A 12,097-nucleotide genomic window follows, 5' to 3' on the forward strand; every position below is an offset into this window, starting at 1 on the left:
ATCCATAGATGTGTGGTATATTTTAAAACACTCCTTCATACATAGGCCGGGTTTGTCGGGGCAAGTTTCACAGTGGAAAATAGTTTGCTTTCTTATTCCCTTTTTAAAGCAAACTTTGCACCTTTTTTGTGTCCTGCCCTTTTTTCCAGTGGAGGGGATTTCGTTAGGAAAATGCTGCCCTGATACAATACGGGGGCCAGTACTAGAAGTACTGGGGCCAGTACTAGAAGTACTGGGGCCCTCTGCCTGCTGGTTCCCAAATTTTAGGCCCTTTATGACTTCCTCTTGAAAGTGCATAAATGTCCCCGTCTGGCTGGTAGAACGGAATAGTACGTAAGCGTTATACAGTGCCATCTGGATGATATACACGGCCAGCTTCTTATACCATATTTTTGTTTTCCGCAGGGCACTGTACGGCTTCAGTACCTGATCTGAAAGATCCACTCCGCCCATGTACTTATTGTAATCTAGGATACAAATAGGTTTTGAGGTGTGGGTACTGGTACCTCGTACAGGGACGGAGGTGGTACTGTCTCCGTGAATTGTTGTCAGTATAAGGACATCCCTCTTGTCCTTATATTTGACCAACAACATATTTTCGGTGGATTGTGCCCTGCTTTCACCCTTTCTCAGTAATTGGGCAACGTGCGTTTTTGGGAGGCCTCTTTGCAAGCTGCTGTACCTCTTGAACCAAGGGCCTTAAACAGGGGGATGCTGGTGTAAAAGTTATCCACATAGAGGTGATAACCCTTATCCAGGAAGGGGTGCACTAAATCCCAGACAATCTTTCCACTAACACCTACGAGGGAGGGGGGGCATTCTGGCGGTTCAATTCTTGTGTCCTTCCCTTCATATACCCTAAACCTGTGCGTGTACCCTGAGGTACTTTCGCACAGCTTATACATTTTTATGCCATACCTTGCCCTCTTATTGGGAAGGTACTGGCGGAATTTAACCCTTCCTTTAAAATGTATCAGTGACTCGTCTACACAAATGAATTTTTAGGGGATGTACATCTCAGCAAATTTGGCGCTGAAATGATCAATGACCGGCCTGACTTTGAATAGCCGGTCAAAGGTGGGATCATCTCTGGGTGGGCACTGTGCATTATCGTTGTAATGCAAAAATTTAAGGATCGTCTCAAAACGAGTCCGGGTCATGGCCATACGATGAAGTGGGGTGCTGTACAGAACATCTGTACTCCAATATTGCCTAATTTCTGGCTTTTTAACTATGCCCATATGGAACACCAGACCCCAAAACGTCATCATCTCTACTGCATCTACAGGGGTCCACCTAGCAAATGATGACGTGGGGTTTTGGGCAATAAACTGCTGGGCATATAAATTACTTTGGTCCACCATTAAATTTATAAAATCATCAGAGAAAAAGACTTTGAAAAAGTCAATTTCTTTGAGGCCTGTAGTATCAAATTGGATTCCTGGGTTGGCCAAAAACTCAGGAACCTGGGGCTCAAAATTGTCTGGTGGTGGGGTCCATACGAGATCAATCATTGGGGGGGGGGGTCTCAGCTGCTCTACGGGGGCGTCTTTGAGGGGGTCCCTCATCACTAGAGGAGGAAGAGGAGCTTAAGACGAATGCAAATTCATCGCTTTCTTCACTGGCTGTGTCAGTGTCAGAGGCAATAAGGGCATATGCCTCCTCCACTAAAAACAGTCTTTGCGATGATTGGGACATTTTTATTATTTTTGTGTTTGTGTAAGTGTAGTGTTTCAACACGTGTATAGTGTAGGGGGGGTACAAACTTTATTTCAACACAGGGGGTATGTAGTGTGTATGTAGTGCTTTAACACATGTAAGTTAAAAGAAAAAAAAAAAGCTCCTGCGCCAAAAATTGAGCACAGATGTTGGTCAGTAACGTCCGTCACTGATCAGCGCTCAGCGGCCACAGGACACCCACAAAATCACCGTGGGTGTAAAAAAAATTTAAAAAATGGACCCCACAGCACCCTCCCAAAAAAAAAAAATTTAAAAAAACTGCTGATGAGTCAAAGGCAACAGGAATTTGATCCAAAAAAAAAAAATTAGATCAACCCTGTGCCAAAAATGCTGATCAGTGATGTACGTCACTGATCAGCTCTCAGCGGCCACAGGACACCCACAAAATCACCGTGGGTGTAAAAAAATAAAAAAATAGACCCCACAGCACCCTCCAAAAAAAAAAATTTAAAAAAACTGCTGATGAGTCAAAGGCAACAGGAATTTGATCCAAAAAAAAATTAGATCAACCCTGTGCCAAAAATGCTGATCAGTGATGTACGTCACTGATCAGCGCTCAGCGGCCACAGGACACCCACAAAATCACCGTGGGTGTAAAAAAAAAAAAACCCCACAGCACCCTCAAAAAAAAAAAAAACTGCTGATCAGTGATGCAACACTGATTAGCAGTGAGGGGCAGCAGGCACACTACTTTTGGTGATACCTGACAGGGTATATATAAAAAAAAAACCTGCACCCCAAAAAAGTTGCTGATCAGTTAATTTATACTGATCAGCACAAAAGGGGGGCAGCAGGGGGCAGCAGAGACAAAATTATATCACACAATATTATATTCTCTGACACAATGACGCTGCAGCAGCAGCAGGAAGCAACAGCAACCACAGCAACCAGGAAGCACCAGCAGCTGGCCAACCAACGCTGATCAGGTCAGTATTAGGGGACAGATGGGCACGGAGACTGCTCTGCACGCTGTTCCTGACCGGAATGGCGGCTGCAGGGCTGTCTCCGTTATTTTCTGTGAGGTGTAATGGCTGTGATTGGTCCGTCGGTCCGACGGACCAATCATAGCCTTGGGGGCAGGTGGGGTGAGGTGGGGTGACCACCAGTGAGCCCTTTACACCCGGTGGTGATTGGTGCTGTACTTAACAGCACCAATCACCACCGATCCCTGTGTTACCGAGCGACGTTATTCGCCGGTACACAGAAAACGCTGTAATTGGCTGTTCACATTTGAACAGCCAATCACAGCGATCGCCTATGGGGGGGGGGCATCGCTGCCCCCCCTGGGCAATGAGGGAAGATGTCTGCTGTCAGGGACAGCAGCCATCGTCCCTCTGTCACCGCGTCTATAGACGCGGTGACAGTTTAAAGTCATGACGTACATTTATGCCATGTGTCGGGAAGTACATCCCGGCCATGACGTAAATGTACGTCAAATGTCGGGAAGGGGTTAAACCTTCATCTGCTGGGAAGGTAACAGCCTCTCTGCGCTGCCTCTTAAACACTCATCTGACAGGAGTTTTGTCTCCCTCCGACAAATTCAAAGCCTGCTTAACCGCAGCAATCAAATCCTCTACCCCTGGGGCTGAGGAATCCTCAGAATCATCACCCTGATCCCAGGGCATGTCTGATGCACATTCTCCTTCCTCTCCTGACTCCACAGTCAATACAGGTACCGGGTAAGGCCTTTTGGAGGTCCCCTCCGTATCATTATCATACTTATCCAGCAGTTCATTAAACCTGCTAATCCCCTTTGCAGTATCCTGCATCACCTGCAACAGGCCAGGGTCTGCTTGGGTCAGAGGCAAGGAGCCTGAGGACTGCTGAGAGGATGACATAGGTTTAGGGGAAGACACCAAAACATCTCTCTGCCTGTCCAACAACTGCACTAAAGCATTCACCGACCTGCCCAGGGCACTAGCCCACGCAGATTCTGCTTGCTCTACCCTCTGGGGTACACTGCCCATGGGTCTCACAACTGTGCAAGCCGGGCACAATTCCCCCAAGGCCATCTGTTCAGGGGAAATTTGAAGTGTACAACCTCTGCACACACTCAATGCAAGTGGGGCTCCCTCCACCAAAGCTACAGACTGTCGCTCTGACATGATCATGTAAATTCACACAGTGTAAAATGACAGGCGTTTTATACAGAGTCAATGTATAACAGCACTTATCTGTCTGAAGCTCCGGAATTCTCCAGAAGAAGAGGGTAGCGATGCCCAGTAAATCCAGTCACTCAGCAAGAAACAGCGTTTCAGCCACAGCAGCATCTCCCAAAACGGCGCCAAGCAGAGTGAGGGAAGAGACCAACTGTCCCTGCTGCTGCAGGGTCTGTAGCGTTTTGGCGCCAACTACCCCCAGTCAGCCGCTCCCACTGTTGGATTTCCTATTCCTAGTGTCTCCCCTTCGCCTGGGGACCACTTGGAATCTTCCTGTGACAAGCTGCTGTCCTTTTCAATAAGGAGCTTGCAAGCTCCGCATAAAATGGCCGCCGCCATCACGGAGCGCCCGTCCCCCATGATCCCCACCTGCGTGAAGTCGGTTCAGGAATGCTCCGGAGCCCAGGAAACTTCTTAAAAGAAGTTGTCAGCGCCGCACAGAGAGACCAGACAGCGTCCGCTCTGTGCGCAGGAACTCTGACAGGACACGGTTCTGTCAGTACCTGCTGCGCTGGCAGTGTGAGGATTCTGTGAGAATCCTCACACTGTATCCTACCTAATAAGTGTAAATTTAATAAAATAAAAAACACCTATCTATCTCTAATCTTCGGCTGTGCAGCACCCTCTTCAGTATAGCACCCACTCCAGTGGGCACCTAAACGAAACTGAGGATTCTGGGATGCAGTGGGAGGAGCCTACCTCTCAAAAGCTTTGGTATAGGTGCCTGGCTCCTGCGGACCCTCCTACATCCCAATGTGAAGCTGTGTCACCAGGACCATTGAAAGAGAAAAGAGATTAGCGCAGTGACAGGAGGGGGCGGGATAAGAGATTAGAGCAGTGACAGAGGAGGGGCGGGATAGGAGATTAGGGCAGTGACAGAGGAGGGGGCGGGATAAGAGATGAGGGCAGTGACAGAGGAGGGGCGGGATAGGAGATTAGGGCAGTGACAGAGGAGGGGGCGGGATAAGAGATTAGGCCAGTGACAGAGGAGGGGGCGGGATAAGAGATTAAGGCAGTGACAGAGGAGGGGGCGGGATTGGAGATTAGGGCAGTGACAGAGGAGGGGCGGGATAGGAGATTAGGGCAGTGACAGAGGAGGGGCGGGATAGGAGATTAGGGCAGTGACAGAGGAGGGGGGCGGGATAAGAGATTAGAGCAGTGACAAAGGAGGGGCGGGATAGGAGATTAGGGCAGTGACAGAGGACTGGTGCGGGATAAGAGATTAGGGCAGTGCCAGAGGAGGGGGGCGGGATAAGAGATTAGCGCAGTGACAGAGGAAGGGGCGGGATTAGAGATTAGAGCAGTGACAGAGGAGGGGGTGGGATAAGAGATTAGGTCAGTGACAGAGGGGGGGCGGGATAAGAGATGAGGGCAGTGACAAAGGAGGGGCGGGATAGGAGATTAGGGCAGTGACAGAGAACTGGTGCGGGATAGGAGATTAGGGCAGTGACAGAGGAGGGGCGGGATAGGAGATTAGGGCAGTGACAGAGGAGGGGGCGGGATAAGAGATTAGGGCAGTGACAGAGGAGGGGCGGGATAAGAGATTGATGCAGTGACTGAACATATGCAGCTCTTTGTATATGTAGGGGCAGATGTAGTGTTCCCGCTAGGCTGCGCCCTGCCCAATTTCTAAAGGGCAAAATGCGCCCTGCCCCTCCAGCAGCTCCCCGCTAAAAGAGACTGCTGCCTGACTTGCTGGTGTGCCCGGGGAAGCTCCAGGCACCACAATCTTGGCGGCACTTGGCTTACCCGGAAGCTCAGGGTCAACGATGACGTCAGCGGGCCTGGTCCGCCCCCATTGCGCTGCCCCTGTGCAGCGGCGCCCTGCCCCAAAAAATTCCTAGAGGGAACACTACAGATGTACTAATGCCTGGTACACATAAGGACGACTAGGGCCCGATCCCATCAATCTAGATCCAATTCCGACCAATTGGATGTAGATTGTGTGGTGATTGGGCCCTTTTCTGTCCTGGTGTGGACCGATACCGATTCGCGGTCCCGAGGGTCGGTCGGTCGTTATTCAGATCCTACCTGCAGCAGGTAGGATCTGAATAACGACCATACAGCCGGGTGCGGGTCGCCATCGGATCGGACCCGCTCACGGTGCACATCGTGAGTGGGCCGTGCCCCCCCGCATCATTGTGAGTGGGTCTGAAGAAACACTGATGACCCGCTCACAATGTGCATAGTTAGCGGGTCGTCGTGGTGTGTGCCCCACATAAGCCTTGGAGAGCAACCAATCAGCTCCTCTAATTTTTGAACACAGCCCATAACATGGCAGCTAGGAGCTGATTGGCTGGTACTATACCACTCCCCTTATATTACTCACCTGTGCTGATACCTGTAGGGATCTCCTCCTCCTTACACGGCTGATCTCCCCTCACATACGTCTCCTCTTCTCCTTCTAGGTTCTCCTCTTTAATATTAGTCAGAGCTTCCTCCTATTACCCCACAATACAATGAGATACAGGAGTAATGGTCAGTAATGCAGAATACACAGAAGTCTATCAGTAAGACGCACACAGCCGCTGTACAGCAGGAAGTCACTGGTGTGTGATGGGAGCTAATCTCTATCTATGTAATACATGTGCAATGACATGTATGATCTGTGCACATAACACGGGTCTATGTTACACATAATTACTTTGTACAGGCTTTAGTACAGGGGACATTGGTTTGCAGATTGGGGAAGAGATGGTATTTCCATGTGTCTGGTTATTACTTAGCCTAGGTCCTACCTGCTGCCACCCTCGGTCCTATCCCAGCTACAGCACTGGAGATCACATGCCTGTGTTCCCCTGTGGTAGACACCTGCCCCGGGGAGCGCTGTCACCTCGGGGATTATATTCCCCCGGAGTACGGCCATCGGCGTGGAGGACCTACATGACCACCATATATCCATCAGGGTGATTCCTTGTACGGGGACCGGTGGCAGTTTTACTACCGGACCTTCCATCATCCACCACCAACAGACCCCAGGGATCCTGACTCTCTGATATGTGATGTCGGGTGGAGTGGACGATGTGTAGCGTGACCTAGACCTAGTGCGTGACCTCCCAACATCGGTCCAGGTCCCAGTGAGCCTTTCATTCAGCCATCTGGGAGGTCTCGTGGGTCCTCTGCTTGCCCCTGCTAACATGTCCCGAAGTGTTATCCTTGTCTCCCCGATGCCTCCTATCCCTCCTCATCATACAGCCTTCCCTTTACTCATCTGTAAGGGGGATATTCTATCATCCCCGGTGCCTCCTATCCCTCCTCATCATACAGCCTTCCCTGTACTCATCTGTAAGGGGGATATTCTATTATCCCTGGTGCCGATTTGGATGATGAAAACAAACTACTGTCAGTAACACATTGGTGATGCAGGTGGACGCTGTACAGTCTGGGGGGAAATGTACTAAGATAGGTGTTCACAAGGGATATTGCTATGGGCAACCTAGGTTCCTGTATTAGTAATAGAGATAAGAGTGATGTCACTGTGATGCTCCCAGACCCCCTCACCCCCCTTCCCCCCCCCACTCAGGTCCCTGTGTCAGTAATAGAGATAAGAGTGATGTCACTGTGACGCTCCCAGACCCCCTCACCCCCCCAGTCAGGTCCCTGTGTCAGTATTAGAGATAATAGTGATGTCACTGTGACGCTCCCAGACCCCCTCACCTCCCCGGTCAGGTCCCTGTGTCAGTAATAGAGATAAGAGTGATGTCACTGTGACGCTCCCAGACCCCTCGGTTCTCAGTAATAGAGATAAGAGTGATGTCACATGTGACCTCTGACCTTGTATATTACCGTTTCCATGATGGCGTCTCTACAGTCCTCTGTGTAACGTCTTGTGCGCGTCTCGCAGATTAATCCCTCTGCCAATAGGGGAGAATAAACACACATGTAAACGGAAGCAAAAGAACGGAGCCGTAGCACAATGTGCATAAAGTGACAATAAGCAGCACAAAGTCCCCTAATACCGGGAACACGACCTCCCCACGCTGCATTCTGTAGTAGGGTAGAGGGACTATGGCCGGCGCTAGCGTCCAGTGAGGATGTAATAATACCACAGATACCCCCATTAGGATTAATAACGTATGTACCAATAATTACCCCAAATTACAGGACATAAATGTAAACAAGTTATTGTACACAAACTACATACATAATACACACATACATAGTGATAGCAGGGGTCGTGACCTATAGCAGCCTGGCACCAGGTGTGGGCGCCGCGGTGGGATTAGGTAGCGCGGGGGGTCCTGTATTAGCGGCTTGGCGCCATCCTGATGCGGTTCATACACAGAGACCCATTATCCTGTACGGAGAGAGCGCACATTACATTCCGGGGTATTTATACCTTTTACAAGCTCCTGATTGGTCAGATCAGGCTCTGACTGGGCGCCCGGGGAAATCCCTGATAGGCCCCTCTGATTCTTAGGCTCTTTTGCATGTGGGCGTGGCCTGTGGCCCCGGCGTCAGTTACTATATCGGCAGTATTAGCTGACCGGGCGTGGCCTGGGCGTCAGTTACTATATTGGCTGTATTAGCTGACCCGGCCGGCTGTAGCCTGCGCTGTATCTGGAATCGGGGATGATGTCAGCGGGGGAGGAGTGGAGCTGCAGCTGCTCATTAGAAGCGACAGGCTCCGTCAGGGACAGTAGTACAGCATCACTGATCTCACTACCTGGAAGTATCAGTGTGCACAGCTGACGCCAGCGGGAGTCCAACTAGAGTAACAGATGTCAGAGCACAGCAGCATTTATCTGTGTAAGTAGCGCACATAGGGGGGTTGTGAGTACCTAGGACCCCTCCTGATGGACCACCTGGGTTTTTTTTAACACTGACACCCGCTGCCCGCGATCGTAGCTCCACCCCCCATGGCATTTTACTGCAAGCCTGTGGGGCGATGACAAACGCTGCACAATGCAATTTTCATTGAGTTAACTTGGCTCCACCTCCCCACAGGTCCGCGAATCGTGGTACAATGCCAAAAGGTGTGCGGCCTAATTATGTAAGACACCTTGGGGGAAATTTACTAAGAAAAATTCGTGACAAAAAAAAAACGTATTTTCATCCGAAAATAAGATTTTTTGCGGGCGTATACGTGTATTTGGCATTTACTATGCCAAAAATACGAATTTTCGTATTGATGGGACATTCGTATTTGTATTTACAAATACGAATGATTACACCATCGATAGAATACGACAGAAATCACCATTCAAAAGAATGGTGGTTCCAGATTTACTAAGCGGCCGTATTGAAAATTAGCGTAAAACGCTGCGAATGGCGGGCCAAATACGGTGGGAAAATACACTTTATTTCCCAGTCGTATTTGGCTTTAGCCTGCACGGATCAGTCAGATCCGTGCAGGCTTCAGTGTTAAAAAAAATAGAAAAATAAATAAAAACGGCGTGGGGTCCCCCCCACAGCCGTAACCAGCACCAGGCTGACAGAGCCGGGGCCGGTAATAAAAAATCAGGAAACCCGGCAAATAGGGGTTCCCAGATTTTTTTAAAACCAGCCCCAGGCTCCAGGTCTGGGGCTGGTTCCCAAAATACCGGGGACAAAATGAGTAAGGGTCCCCCGTATTTTAAGAACCAGCCCCAGGCCAAACCAGCCAGCAGGGTAATGCCACAGCCGAGGGGAGACTTTTTATACAAGTGCTCCCGGCCAAAGCATTCACCCTACCGACCAGTCAGCCTTGCCAGTGGCCCTGGGGTAGTGGGGACCCCCCAATTAATCGAAGTTTAAGGAAAATTTTATTTATTTATTTAACCATATTTTTTTTAAAAATATTGCAGCCTGCAAGGATCTGACTGATCCGCGCAGGCTGCCTGTACGAATTTGTATTAGTGGACGTATATCATTGCACCATCGGAGGGTTATAAAGCAGTCGTATATGACTGCTTTGTAAATTCCCCTCTGGAACACGACTTTGCATATGGCTGAAACAGCCGTATGCAGTCGTATTGATTCGTATTAAGAATACGAATACGATTTTTTGTATTCGTATTCTTAGTAAATTTCCCCCCTTGTCACCAGTGGTGTAACTATAGATGGTGCAGAGGGTGCACTGGCTGTGGGGCCCAGCAAGCCAGCCCCTGCACCACGCTCTCACTTCCCACCAGCCCCTGCACCACGCTCTCACTTCCCACCAGCCCCTGCACCACGCTCTCACTTCCCACCAGCCCCTGCACCACGCTCTCACTTCCCACCAGCTGCTGCAGCAGGACAGCACTGAGCCGGTGGTAACAACATGGAGAATTCATCACCTACCAGTCCCCCCTCCCCGACAGCAAGCTGCACATGCACACCAACAGCTCCATGATCCGGCAACAGAAGAGGGAGCCATCGGGTGAGCTGGCTAGTGGCCTTCAGTGTGCCTGGTCTCAGGAGTGGGGTGGAATGTATATATGTAAGGGAGCAGTGTGGCATGTACGAACGGGAGCGGCAGGGCATGTATGTACGAACGGGAGCGGCAGGGCACGCATGTATGAATGGGAGCGGCAGTGTATGCATGTATGAATGGGAGCGGCAGGGCAGGCATGTATGAATGGGAGCGGCAGGGCAGGCATGTATGAATGGGAGCGGCAGGGCAGGCATGTATGAATGGGAGCGGCAGTATATGTATGTATGAATGGGAGCGGCAGTGTATGCATGTATGAATGGGAGTGGCAGTATATGTATGTATGAATGGGAGCGGCAGTGTATGCATGTATGAATGGGAGCGGCAGGGCACGCATGTATGAATGGGAGCGGCAGTATATGTATGTATGAATGGGAGCGGCAGGGCAGGCATGTATGAATGGGAGTGGCAGTGCATGTATGTATGAACGGGAGCGGCAGGGCACGCATGTATGAATGGGAGCGGCAGGGCACGCATGTATGAACGGGAGCGGCAGGGCAGGCATGTATGAATGGGAGCGGCAGGGCACGTATGTATGTATGGTACTTAAATTGGAGAACACATAATATGCAACTTTGTGGTTACGCCCCTCATATGGATGACCACACCTACCAGTGGTTGGCCACACCCCTCTAGTGGGCCCCTGCAGCAACATTTCCCAGGTGGAAATTCAAACAGTTCACCACCATCGATGGAACAAGTCTCTGGCACCGGACATCATACCATCGATGATCGAGAGCCAGGCCCTACCTCCCCCACACACAGGTGTAACCTGTAATAGGGATTCTGCGGGCTCCTTTAGGGAGCCAAAATGGCCCCCGGAGCAGGATAAGGGGGTGGGGCGCCAGGGTGGCTGGTCCCCTTCTTGTCACCTAGCCAGGAAGAGGGCCAGTGAGAAGAGACAGGGTTAATTGAGGGGGACGGGAGCAGTAGCAGGGTTAAAAGCAGAGAGCAGGGGGGCTGAGCTCACTCATCCCCCAGCTAGGACGGAGACAGAGCCGCAGCAGCGCCAGCACCATACCTCACATTCCTCACATACCGCAGATCAGAGGAGAGGCCAGTAGCAGCTACAGCAGATTGTTCCCAAGGGAGAGGAGGCTTCCAGCAGCTGGGCACACAGACACCCCCGGCAGGTCCGTACACAAGCAGCCAACGTCAGAGGGCATGGAGATCGATCAGGCAATGGTAGCAGTACAGGGCACCACAAGCAGCAGCATGCAGGCAGGAAAAAAGCCAGCAAATCGACCAGAGAGGAGCAGCTCACAGGCGCCATCTGGTGGTCGGAGGAAGGAAGTGCAGATCAAGTCTGTTCAGCAAGGTCGCTCAAGCATCCGGCCAGCAGAAGCAGCAGCACGGGGACACAGAAGGAGAATTCCTGCCAGGTCAGAAGAGGCATCGCTACAGGGTGAGAGCAAGCGCTTGAGGGGGGAGGTGATGCCGGAGGCCACAGAATCAGATGGGCACGAGTCAGGGGAGGAGGGCCAGAGCACCAGGGGTTCATGGATACATGCCGGGACACAGGGGGGAGAGGGTAGGCAGCAGGGAGAGCTGAGCAGGTTCACCAGAGGTGCGGGGGAAGTGGGTCTTCCTTATGGAAACCCAGAACTACAACAGCCCTGCGCTGTCATAGGGGAAGCCGGGAGGAGTACAGGGAGCCAGCGGCGGGGAGCGAAAGCCGGGGTTATTTCGCACACTCCCCTCGTTTTGCTTCCCCACCCCGGAGGGAGTACTGCAGTCCCACTACCCCTTCTAACGGGCAGCGGGCACAGAGGATTGATACCCCAGGAGCGCAGGGGCCAGAGAGACT

At 51.2% G+C, this 12,097-nt stretch overlaps 1 long non-coding RNA gene across 1 annotated transcript; it reads right to left on the bottom strand.

Moving 5' to 3' along the window:
* Window positions 1–6,238: 6,238 nt before the first annotated feature.
* LOC146009996 (uncharacterized) lies at window positions 6,239–11,520 on the bottom strand. Its single transcript, XR_014444713.1, has 3 exons — window positions 11,312–11,520; window positions 7,674–7,753; window positions 6,239–6,340 (listed from the first exon to the last, which is right to left on the bottom strand). It is a non-coding gene; the product is annotated as an uncharacterized LOC146009996 (long non-coding RNA).
* Window positions 11,521–12,097: the final 577 nt, after the last annotated feature.

The sequence above is a fragment of the Crinia signifera genome, chromosome 6 (assembly GCF_055691185.1).
Source record: "Crinia signifera chromosome 6, ASM5569118v1, whole genome shotgun sequence".
NCBI classification, from domain to species: Eukaryota; Metazoa; Chordata; class Amphibia; order Anura; family Myobatrachidae; genus Crinia; species Crinia signifera.